At 42.5% G+C, this 9,340-nt stretch overlaps 1 protein-coding gene across 1 annotated transcript in view; it reads right to left on the bottom strand.

The window, feature by feature from the left end:
• Window positions 1-9,340, bottom strand: part of SLC12A9 (solute carrier family 12 member 9) — a 196,311-nt gene that overhangs the window by 82,707 nt on the left and 104,264 nt on the right. The gene's annotated exons all lie outside the window — the stretch shown is intronic.

Consider the following 9,340-nt stretch of genomic DNA (forward strand, 5'->3'; position numbering starts at 1 on the left):
TAACAAGAGAGGAGGATAGTAGGAGGTCATGAGCAGAGCGAAGGGGATGGGAGTGAGAGTATCTGGAGACAAGGTCTGAGATATAGAGGGGAGCAGTGCAGTTGAGGGCTGTTGCGTTTCATCCTGGAGGCAAGAGGAAGCCAGTGAAGGGATTGGCAGAGAGGTGCAGCAGATGCAGAGCGATGTGCAAGGAAGATGAGCCTGACAGAGGCATTCATTATGGATTGTAAAGGAGCTAGGCGGCAGCTGGGGAGACCAGAGAGGACAGAGTTGCAGTAATCGAGGCGGACAAGGATGAGAGAATGGATTAAAATCTTAGTTGTGTCTTGTGTAAGGAAATGTCTAATTTTAGAGATGTTTTTAAGGTGGAAGAGGCAGGATTTAGCCAAGGACTGAATGTGAGGAGTAAAGGAAAGATCCGAGTCAAGTGTGACCCCAAGACATCGGGCATGTGGGGTAGGGGTAATGATGGAGTTGTCGACAATTATAGAGAGATTGGGGGTGGAGATTTTGGAAGAAGGGGGGGAAATAAGGAGCTCAGTTTTGGAGAGATTTACCTTGAGGTAGTGAGAGGACATCCAGGAAGAAATGTGAGAAAGACAGTTAGTGACGCAGGTCTGGTGCAGAAAAGTAGATTTGGGTTTCGTCAGCATACAAATGATATTGGAACCCGAGGGACTTTATTAAGGAACCCAATGATGACGTGTAGATTGAGAAGAGAAGGGGACAGAGGACAGAGCCTTGCGGTACCCCAACAGAAAGTGGTGACATGGCAGAGGAGGCCCCAGAGAAGGCTACACTAAAGGTACGGTTTGACAGGTAGGAAGAGAACCACAAGAGGACTGTGCTACAAATGCTGAAGGATTGGAGGGTTTGGAGCAAAAGAGGGTAGTCAACAGTATCAAAGGCTGAAGACAGATCAAGGAGGATAAGCAGAGAGAAGTGGCCTTTTGATTTTGCTGTAAGTAGGTCATTGGTAACCTTAATGACTGCTGTCTCTGTGGAGTGATGGGGACGAAATCCAGATTGCAGTGGGTCAAGAAGGGAGTATAATGTAAGGAAATGGGATAGGCGTGCATATACTAGCTTTTCGAGAAGTTTTGAGGCAAGATGGAGTAGGGAAATAGGGTGGTAGCTGGATGGGGAAGTTGGATCAAGAAAAGGTTTTTTTGAGTATAGGTGTGACCAGTGCATGTTTCAGAGATGAGGGAAATATACTGGTGCTGAGGGAGAGATTGAAAATGTGTGTGAGTATAGGGGTAAGGGTAGAAGAGAGGGAAGGGAGTAGCTGTGAGGGGATAGGGTCAAGGGGACAGGTAGTGAGGTTAGAGCACAGTATAAGTGCAGAAACTTCTTCCTCAGTAACAGGGGAGAAATAGCTAAAATGTATGGCTATGTGGGTTGTGGTTGTTTGCAATCGTTTGAGGGGGTGAGAGAATGGAAGTATGTTGAGAGCTGATTTAGTTTCTGATGGAGTAGATTTTGTTATTGAAGTGGCCGGCAAAGTCTAGAGCTGACAGAGAAGTTGTATTGGGGGGGGGGGCGGAGAAGAGTATTGAAAGTGAAGAACAGACGTTTTGGGTTTGAAGAAAGAGTAGAGGTAAGAGTAGAGAAGTAATGTTGCTTATAGAGATTAAGGGCAGAATAGTAGGAGTTCAAAATTAACTTGTAATAAAGAAAATCAGCGGAACTCCAAGATTTTCTCCAGTGCCGCTCAACATCTGCGTAGGTACCATGTCAGAGGAGTATGCCAGGGCTGAGGAAGGATGAGTGTGTGATTTCCGAGCTATGGTAGGAGGGGCCAGATTGTCCAGGAACGATGTAAGGGTGAAATTATAGTGGCAGATAGATTGGTCAGTGCAGGAGGAGGAGATGGATGAGAGGAGAGGTTCGAGGGAATTAGCAAGCTGTTTCTGATCTAATGACATAATGCTTCTGTGAAGTTTGGTGTGAGGAGTAGAAGGAGGGAGAGTTGTAGGGAGGGATGAGATGTTGCAAGTGAGGAGATGGTGATCAGAAAGAAGAAAAGGAGAGAGTTTGATAAGTTTGAAATAGTGCATCGATAGCTAAAGATCAGGTCAAGGGAGTGACCTTTTTGAGTGGGAGAGTCAGTCCATTGTGACAAACCGAAAGTGGAAGTGAGTTGCAGAAGTTGTTTTGCAGAGGAGGCAGTGGGATTGTCAAGAGGGATGTTGAAATAGAGTAGAATGAGGACAGGGGTGTCTGAGGGAAGGAAATAAGGTAGCCAGGCAGCCAATTGATCTAGAAATTGGGTTGAGGAGCAAGGGGGGGGGGGGGCGGTATATGACTGCAACATGTATAGAGAGGGGAGAGAATAAGCTATTCATGTGGGTTTTGAATGAGGAAAATGTGAGGGAAGAGATGGGATGTATTTGTTGGAAGGTGCAACGAGAGGAAAGTAAAATACCTACACCACCATCTTGTCTATTACCAGACCTAGGTGTGTGGCTGAAGTGGAGACCACCATGTGACAGAGCAGCAGTGGATGCTGTGTCTAGGGGAGAGAGCCAGGTTTCTGTTAGAGCCAGAAGGTTAAGGGAGCGGGAGTTAAAAGATTGCATGTATAGAATTGAGCTTGTTGCAAACAGAGCGAGAGTTGCAGAGTGCACAAGTGAAAGGGGTAGTGGCTTTAGAGGCAAGAGGAATGTGAATAAGGTTACCAGAGTTTTGTTTTCTGAGTCTATGGAATGGTACACATGGATGTGCACAGTTAGGAAGTTGTTGGGGACCAGGATTAGGGAAGATGTCACAAGCAGCTAGTATAAGCAAGAGGGAGAGAGACATGAGATGAGATACAGACTTGCAGTGATGAGACTGTTTTTGAGACGAAGTGCAGGGAGGGAGAGTCAGTGTGTTTAGGAATAAATAAAGTTTTTGAGTACAAAAGTAAGGTGAGTTGAAGAGGGATGGGCTAATGAACACTGCAGGTGGTGAGGGGGGAAGGAGTAATTGAATAAAGTAGTTTTTTTTATAGAGACAAGAGGTAGCAAAAAGGAATATAAAATACTAGTCCTAAAGCCCGTGTACACGGGCCAATTTTTTAAGTACCGCGGTTCCAACCCTTGCTTCCTCTCTCTCCCCCTCTCTTTTGCACTCTCTCCCCCTCTCTTGCACGCTCTTTCCCCCCTCTTTTGCTCTCTCTCTCTTTCCCCCCTCTTTTGCTCCCTCTCTCTCCCCCCCTCTTTTGCTCCCTCTCTCTTCCCCCCCCCCCTTTTGCTCTCTCTCTCTTTCCCCCCCTCTTTTGCTCTCTCTCTCTTTCCCCCCCTCTTTTGCTCTCTCCCTCTTTCCCCCCCTCTTTTGCTCTCTCTCTCTATCCCCCCCTCTTTTGCTCTCTACCCCCCCTCTTTTGCTCTCTCTCTTCCCCCTCTTTTGCTCTCTCTTCCCCCTCTTTTGCGCTCTCTCCCCCCCTCTTTTGCGCTCTCTCTCCCCCCCTCTCTTTTGCGCTCTCTCCCCCCCTCTCTTTTGCGATCACTCCCCCCCTCTTTCGCTCTCTCCCCCCCTCTTTCGCTCTCTCCCCCCCTCCCTTTTGCACTCTCTCCCCCCCCCTCCCTTTTGCGTTCTCTCCCCCATCTCTTTTGCGCTCTCTCCCCCCTCTCTTTTGCGCTCTCTCCCCCCTCTCTTTTGTAGCACTTGCATAAGGAAACAATGAGATATATAAAACACAATTTTACAAGAGTACTTGCCTTATGTCTTGCCCCTTGTTCAATTCTTGTAAAATTCTTTTATTGGTGCCTCACTTATAAAATGTTCACTTTAGAAATGAGAACATATGCTATTGTAACAATCCATACTGCCCAGCCCAAGCTAGTATTAAATATATAGGCAGGGCAGTCAGCTGGGTCCACTAAATTACTTGTCAAAAGACAATTTAAAAGGCCAATTGAAAGTTAGATTCTGGACAGGTCAGTGTGAGATATATAGGCGAGAGAGCGAGCGAGCGCGAGAGAGATATTTTTTTTTTCTTTCATTACTCAGAGCATGCAATTTTAAACAAGTTTCCAGTTTACTTGAATTAGAAAATTTCCTTTATTACTTAGGTATTCTTTGTTGAAGGAGCAGCATTGCAGTACAGGAAGCAAGCTGAACACATTGGATGAACCACCACATATATACACACACACATATATATATATATATACACACACACACATATACATACACACACATATATACATACACACACACACAGCCACCAATCAGCAGCTAGTTCCCTGAGCCTATTGAGGTATTCGTTTCAACAAAGGATACCAAGAGAAAAAAGCTAAATTAGATAGCAGAAGTAAATTGGAAAGTTGTTTAAAATTCCATGTTCTATCGTAATCATTAAAGCAAATGTGTGTGTTTCATGTCCCTTTAATTATAAGCAATAAAATAACCATGCAAAATACTTTTATTTAATGAAGAAGCTATCTTGCAGTAATACCATATCTGAAACACACTGAATGATGACTGCAAATTGGTAATGTTACTAGATATTGTCATTTTGTGATTTTAAATATATTAAAGAGACATTAAACATTTTTTAAGTTTGAATAAAATGTATGCTTGTCCTAGAGACAAAAAGCATATTCTGTAACCTAGCCCTGCCTAATCTCGCTGCACACTACACAGTGATTATGCAAAGCAGTGCACAAACTTATTTACAGCTAACCCTAATTGGAAATAGAAGGAGATAAGATACACTCGCCAATATTGTTATGAATAAATAAAAGGGACTATTTAAAGTATTTTTCATTTGAATTTAGGTATTTTGCAGTTCAGTACTCTACTGCTGATATTTACCATAATGCATAAGAAAAGATATTGGGGCCTATTTATGAAAGGCCTGTCCGACATGATCCGGTCAGCAAGTCAAGTACGACAGACCTCGCTGAATGCGGAGAGCAATACGCTCCTCGCATTTAGCACTGCATCAGCAGCTCTTGTGAACTGCTGGTGCAACGCTGCCCCCTGCAGATTTGCGGCCGCTAACAGGGGGTGTCAATCAACCCGATCGTATTCGATCTGGTTGATTTGTGGTGATGTCTGTCCAGCTCCTCAGAGCAGGCGGACAGGTTATGGAGCGGCTGTCTTTAGACCGCTGCTCCATAACTTGCGTTTCTGGCGGGTCTGAAGGTTCGCTAGAAATACGGGGCATGAAGCTCCATACGGAGCTTGATAGATAGGCGCCATTGGCGTACTCATATGACTGTAAAGGAAGTCATTTCATGAACAGCATAAAATAATTCCCCATCAGAAATTAGATTCTACTGGAGTAATTAGCACAGTGTTGCTTATGCTAAACTGAGCAGAATGTAACTAGTAGGGAATTTCCGATTTGCTAGCTGGTGCAGAAAAAGAAAGTATTAACGTTTTTTTGTTTTTTTTTTTGCTGATCTTGATTAAAGGGACAGTCTAGGCCAAATAAACTTTCATGATTCAGATAGAGCATGTCATTTTAAACAATTTTCCAATTTACTTTTTTTTTTTTTTTTTTATTCTTTTTATTAGAGAGAAAAGGAGGTCAGATACAGTTACAATTAGCCTTTAGATATACACATAACATATCAAATGCCTCACACATAGGTTGGTATATTTGGTTTGACAATATTACATTTAATTTTCTTGTAGCTTATTTCTGTATAGAGATTAGATGCTGATAGTTATCAGAGTTTTGTCTTTCCTCTCTCCTTCAACTCTCTTATTTTGTTTTATTTTCCTTTATACATTTATAACTTAACACAATACTTTAACACATAACCTCGCCCGCAGGTGATTCCAAGTGTACCGTGGAGTTTGGCACAAAACCCCAGAGTTGGGGGGGGGGGGGGGGGGGGGGAAAAAAAAAAGGGTATTGCTCCCCGAGGGTCTCTCTCTCTCCCCCCACCCCCCCCCCCACCCTGTGTCTTAATTTCCGATTTATATTATTTGTGAGATTAGGATCTCACCCTGTCTGTCATCTACCGCAGCCGCATCTTTGTCATATAATGCTGTCCATTCTCCTCTTAGGGATGCCTCTAGGAGAGTTTCCGTGTGGGAGAATGGGCCAAGTATCTGCCTTTGTATTGTGGGGGTTTGTTTTTTCAAAAATGGTCCCCATTTTATTAGAAAAGGTCGTAGTCTATGATCTGTGTCCAACCTGACGTCAAATTGCTCTGTGAATAAATGTTTAAATAGTTTGCGTTTAAATTGTCCCATAGTTGGTGATTTTCTCACTGTCCATAAGCATAGTATGCAGTGTCTGGCGAGTAGCGTCGTCAGTGTCAGCAGTGCGTGGTATTTGTGAGGAACATCACGCCATCTAAACAAGCATATCTGATCTAATTGTAGATCAATTGAGATATCTAATAAGTGTCTAAGCCAGTATTGCAATCTGGCCCAGAACTGTCTCACCAGAGGGCAGAAATAAAAATAGTGTGGGACATCTGGAGCCGGGGCTCCACACTTGCCACATCTGTTTGGCAGGTGTGGGTTCCATTTGGAGATCCTGTTAGGAGTAATGTAGTCGAAATGTAACATTCTGACTTGCGACTCCCGTAGGGGCATGCTGAGTGTTGCCTTCTTAGTTAGCTCCAGACTTTTCTGGATGTCTATGTTGGCTATGTCATTCACTCCTCTTGCCTTCCATTTATCTAAGGTGATGCTCTGACAGGTAGTCACCGATTTATGCATCAGTGTCTTATATATACTGGATATCGAGAAATTCCCCAATTTAAATAAAGTTTTTGTAATAGCAAAGACTGGAGTGCTCCAGAAGTGTGGGTCTTTTTGTTTAAGATCCTCAATATAATGGCGAATTTGAAGATAGGCATAGAATTGCGTGTTGGGGAGATCATAACTCGTTCTCAAGTCCGCAAAGGTCTTAACCGAGTGTGTCAGGGGGTTCAATAGATCTCCAATTGTCTTTATTCCCTTATCCCTCCACTGACGGAAGGGTAGGGTGTCTATGCCCGCTGAGAAGTCAAGATTGCCCACTATGGGCAGTAGTTTGGCTGAGGGGGATCGGGACCCCAAGTATTTATGAGCCATACGCCAGGCTGTCAGTGGCCCCTTATAAAGGATAGAGGATTTAATGAGTGGGGGTGTGTCAACTGCCTTTAGATGCGGCAGGTAAGCTAAGTCTATAGGTTTCAGTACAGCCTTTTCTAATTCACTGTCACAGAAGTGGAAAGTATCCAGTTGCCAGTCAAGGACCACCCTGATCAGAGCCGCCCAGTTATACATTCTGAAGTTTGGCAGTCCAAAGCCCCCAGAGTTGTATGTTTGCTGCAGGTGTGTAGCAGCTATGCGTGGTTTCCCCCCTTTCCACACAAATTTTTTGACTGCCATATTCAAGGAGTTCAGATCTCTCTTGTTCAGTAGGAAAGGCAGCATAAGCATGGGGTAAAGCAGCCTTGGCAGCGTGACCATTTTGACGAGACTGATTCGTCCCATGATTGATAGTGGCAGTGAGCTCCACTGCTGCAATTGTTTACATAGGTTGGCACAATGATTTGGTTTCTATGCTCCAATTTACTTTTATCACCAATTTTGCTTTGTTCTCTTGGTATTCTTAGTTGAAAGCTTAACCTAGTAGGTTAATATGCTAATTTCTTAGACCTTGAAGACCACCTCTTTTCAGATTGCATTTTAACAGTTTTTCACCACTAGAGGGTGTTAGTTCACGTATTTCATATAGATAACACGGTGCTTGTGCATGTGAAGTTAACTGGGAGCAGGCACTGATTGGCTAAACTGCAAGTCTGTCAAAAGAACTGAAATAAAGGGGCAGTTTGCAGAGGCTTAGATACAAGATAATCACAGAGGTTAAAAGTATATTATTATAACTGTGTTGGTTATGCAAAACTGGGGAATGGGTAATAAAGGGATTATCTATCTTTTAAAACAATAAAAATGCTGATGTAGACTGTCCCTTTAAGGATGCAGATTTATCACCCTCTTGCAAAGGGGAAAACGTTTGTAATAAAACATGGAATTAAGAAAATGAGGGAATGATTATTGTTACAGAGACCAAGTTACTTAAAATGTACTTTATCTGAATGGTATGTTACAGTCTGTATGTTACACATGTTGGCAAAAGTCAGGAGTCTTGTTTTAGCAATATATAGAAGAAGAGCAATTGAATCAGCCCATAAGCAAAATACACTTTGTAAAAGGAGAAGCTGTTTCAAAAAAGGTGTCCCCTGACCCTCCTGTTATCAAAATGGTAATTTCCTAAGTATGGTTTAGAACACTGATGTCCAATTTCCTCTTGGGGGCAGCATATCACCATTTTAGAAGCCTCATGTGGCTGCATATACATTTATGGCTATTAAAGGGACATGAAACCCATTTTTATTTCTCATAATTCGGACAGAGCATGCAATTTTAAACAACTATTATTGAAAAGCATATCTAGGTAGGCTCATAAGCTGATGATGATTGGTGGCTGTGCATATATGCCTCATGTTGTTGGCTCACCCTTGTGCATTGCTGCTTCTTCTTCAAAAAAAAGGATACCAAGAGAATGAACCAATATAGGTAACAGAAGTAAATAGGAAAGTTGTTTAAAACTGTATTCTCTATCAGAATAATGCAAGAAAAAAAAATGTGGGTTTCATGTCATTTTACACACACAAATACTATATCTCATAAAAAAAAAAAAAATATGCTTACCTGATAAATTCATTTCTTTCATGGTGGTGATAATCTACAAGTCATTACTCTTTGAAATTCCACTCCTGGCCACTAGAAGGAGGCAAAGATTCCCAAAACTCCAAGAGCATATAATCCCTCCCACCTCACTGTTATATTAGTCTTATGTACAGCCAAGCAAGGAGAAGTAAAAAACTAGGAAAGGACAGAGCAGGGAAAATGAGATGCAAACTAGAACTGCCGTCAGAAAAAAAATAATCTTACATTCTGTGAAAATGGGCGGGTCTTGCCGAGTCTCACCACCATGAAAGAACGGAATTTATCAGCTAAGCATACATTTTGTTTTCTTTCATAAGGTGGTGAGAATCCGTGAGTCATTACTCCTAGGAACTTATACCCAAGCTGTGGAGTCCAAGAGTAGTTTGGGTGGAACATAAACATGTTATTTTGGAAGACAGGCACCTAATCTACAGACACAGTTAGAAGAACAGAATCAACATGGAAGTGGAAAAAGTATGCATTTCTTTAGCACTTCATTCTCCCCATATGGGTTGGTAATTGGAACACCCGTAGTAGGATGAAGTTGGTGATAGAAATTAAAATTTAACTTTTATTAGTTTAGTTAAAAAACACACAAAGAGTTGGGGCCAATGGACTGAGTTTGTCAAATGGCTTAATGCCGTAAACCGTGTTACTAGATTAGGAA

The sequence above is a fragment of the Bombina bombina genome, chromosome 6, assembly GCF_027579735.1.
Source record: "Bombina bombina isolate aBomBom1 chromosome 6, aBomBom1.pri, whole genome shotgun sequence".
Lineage (NCBI taxonomy): Eukaryota > Metazoa > Chordata > Amphibia > Anura > Bombinatoridae > Bombina > Bombina bombina.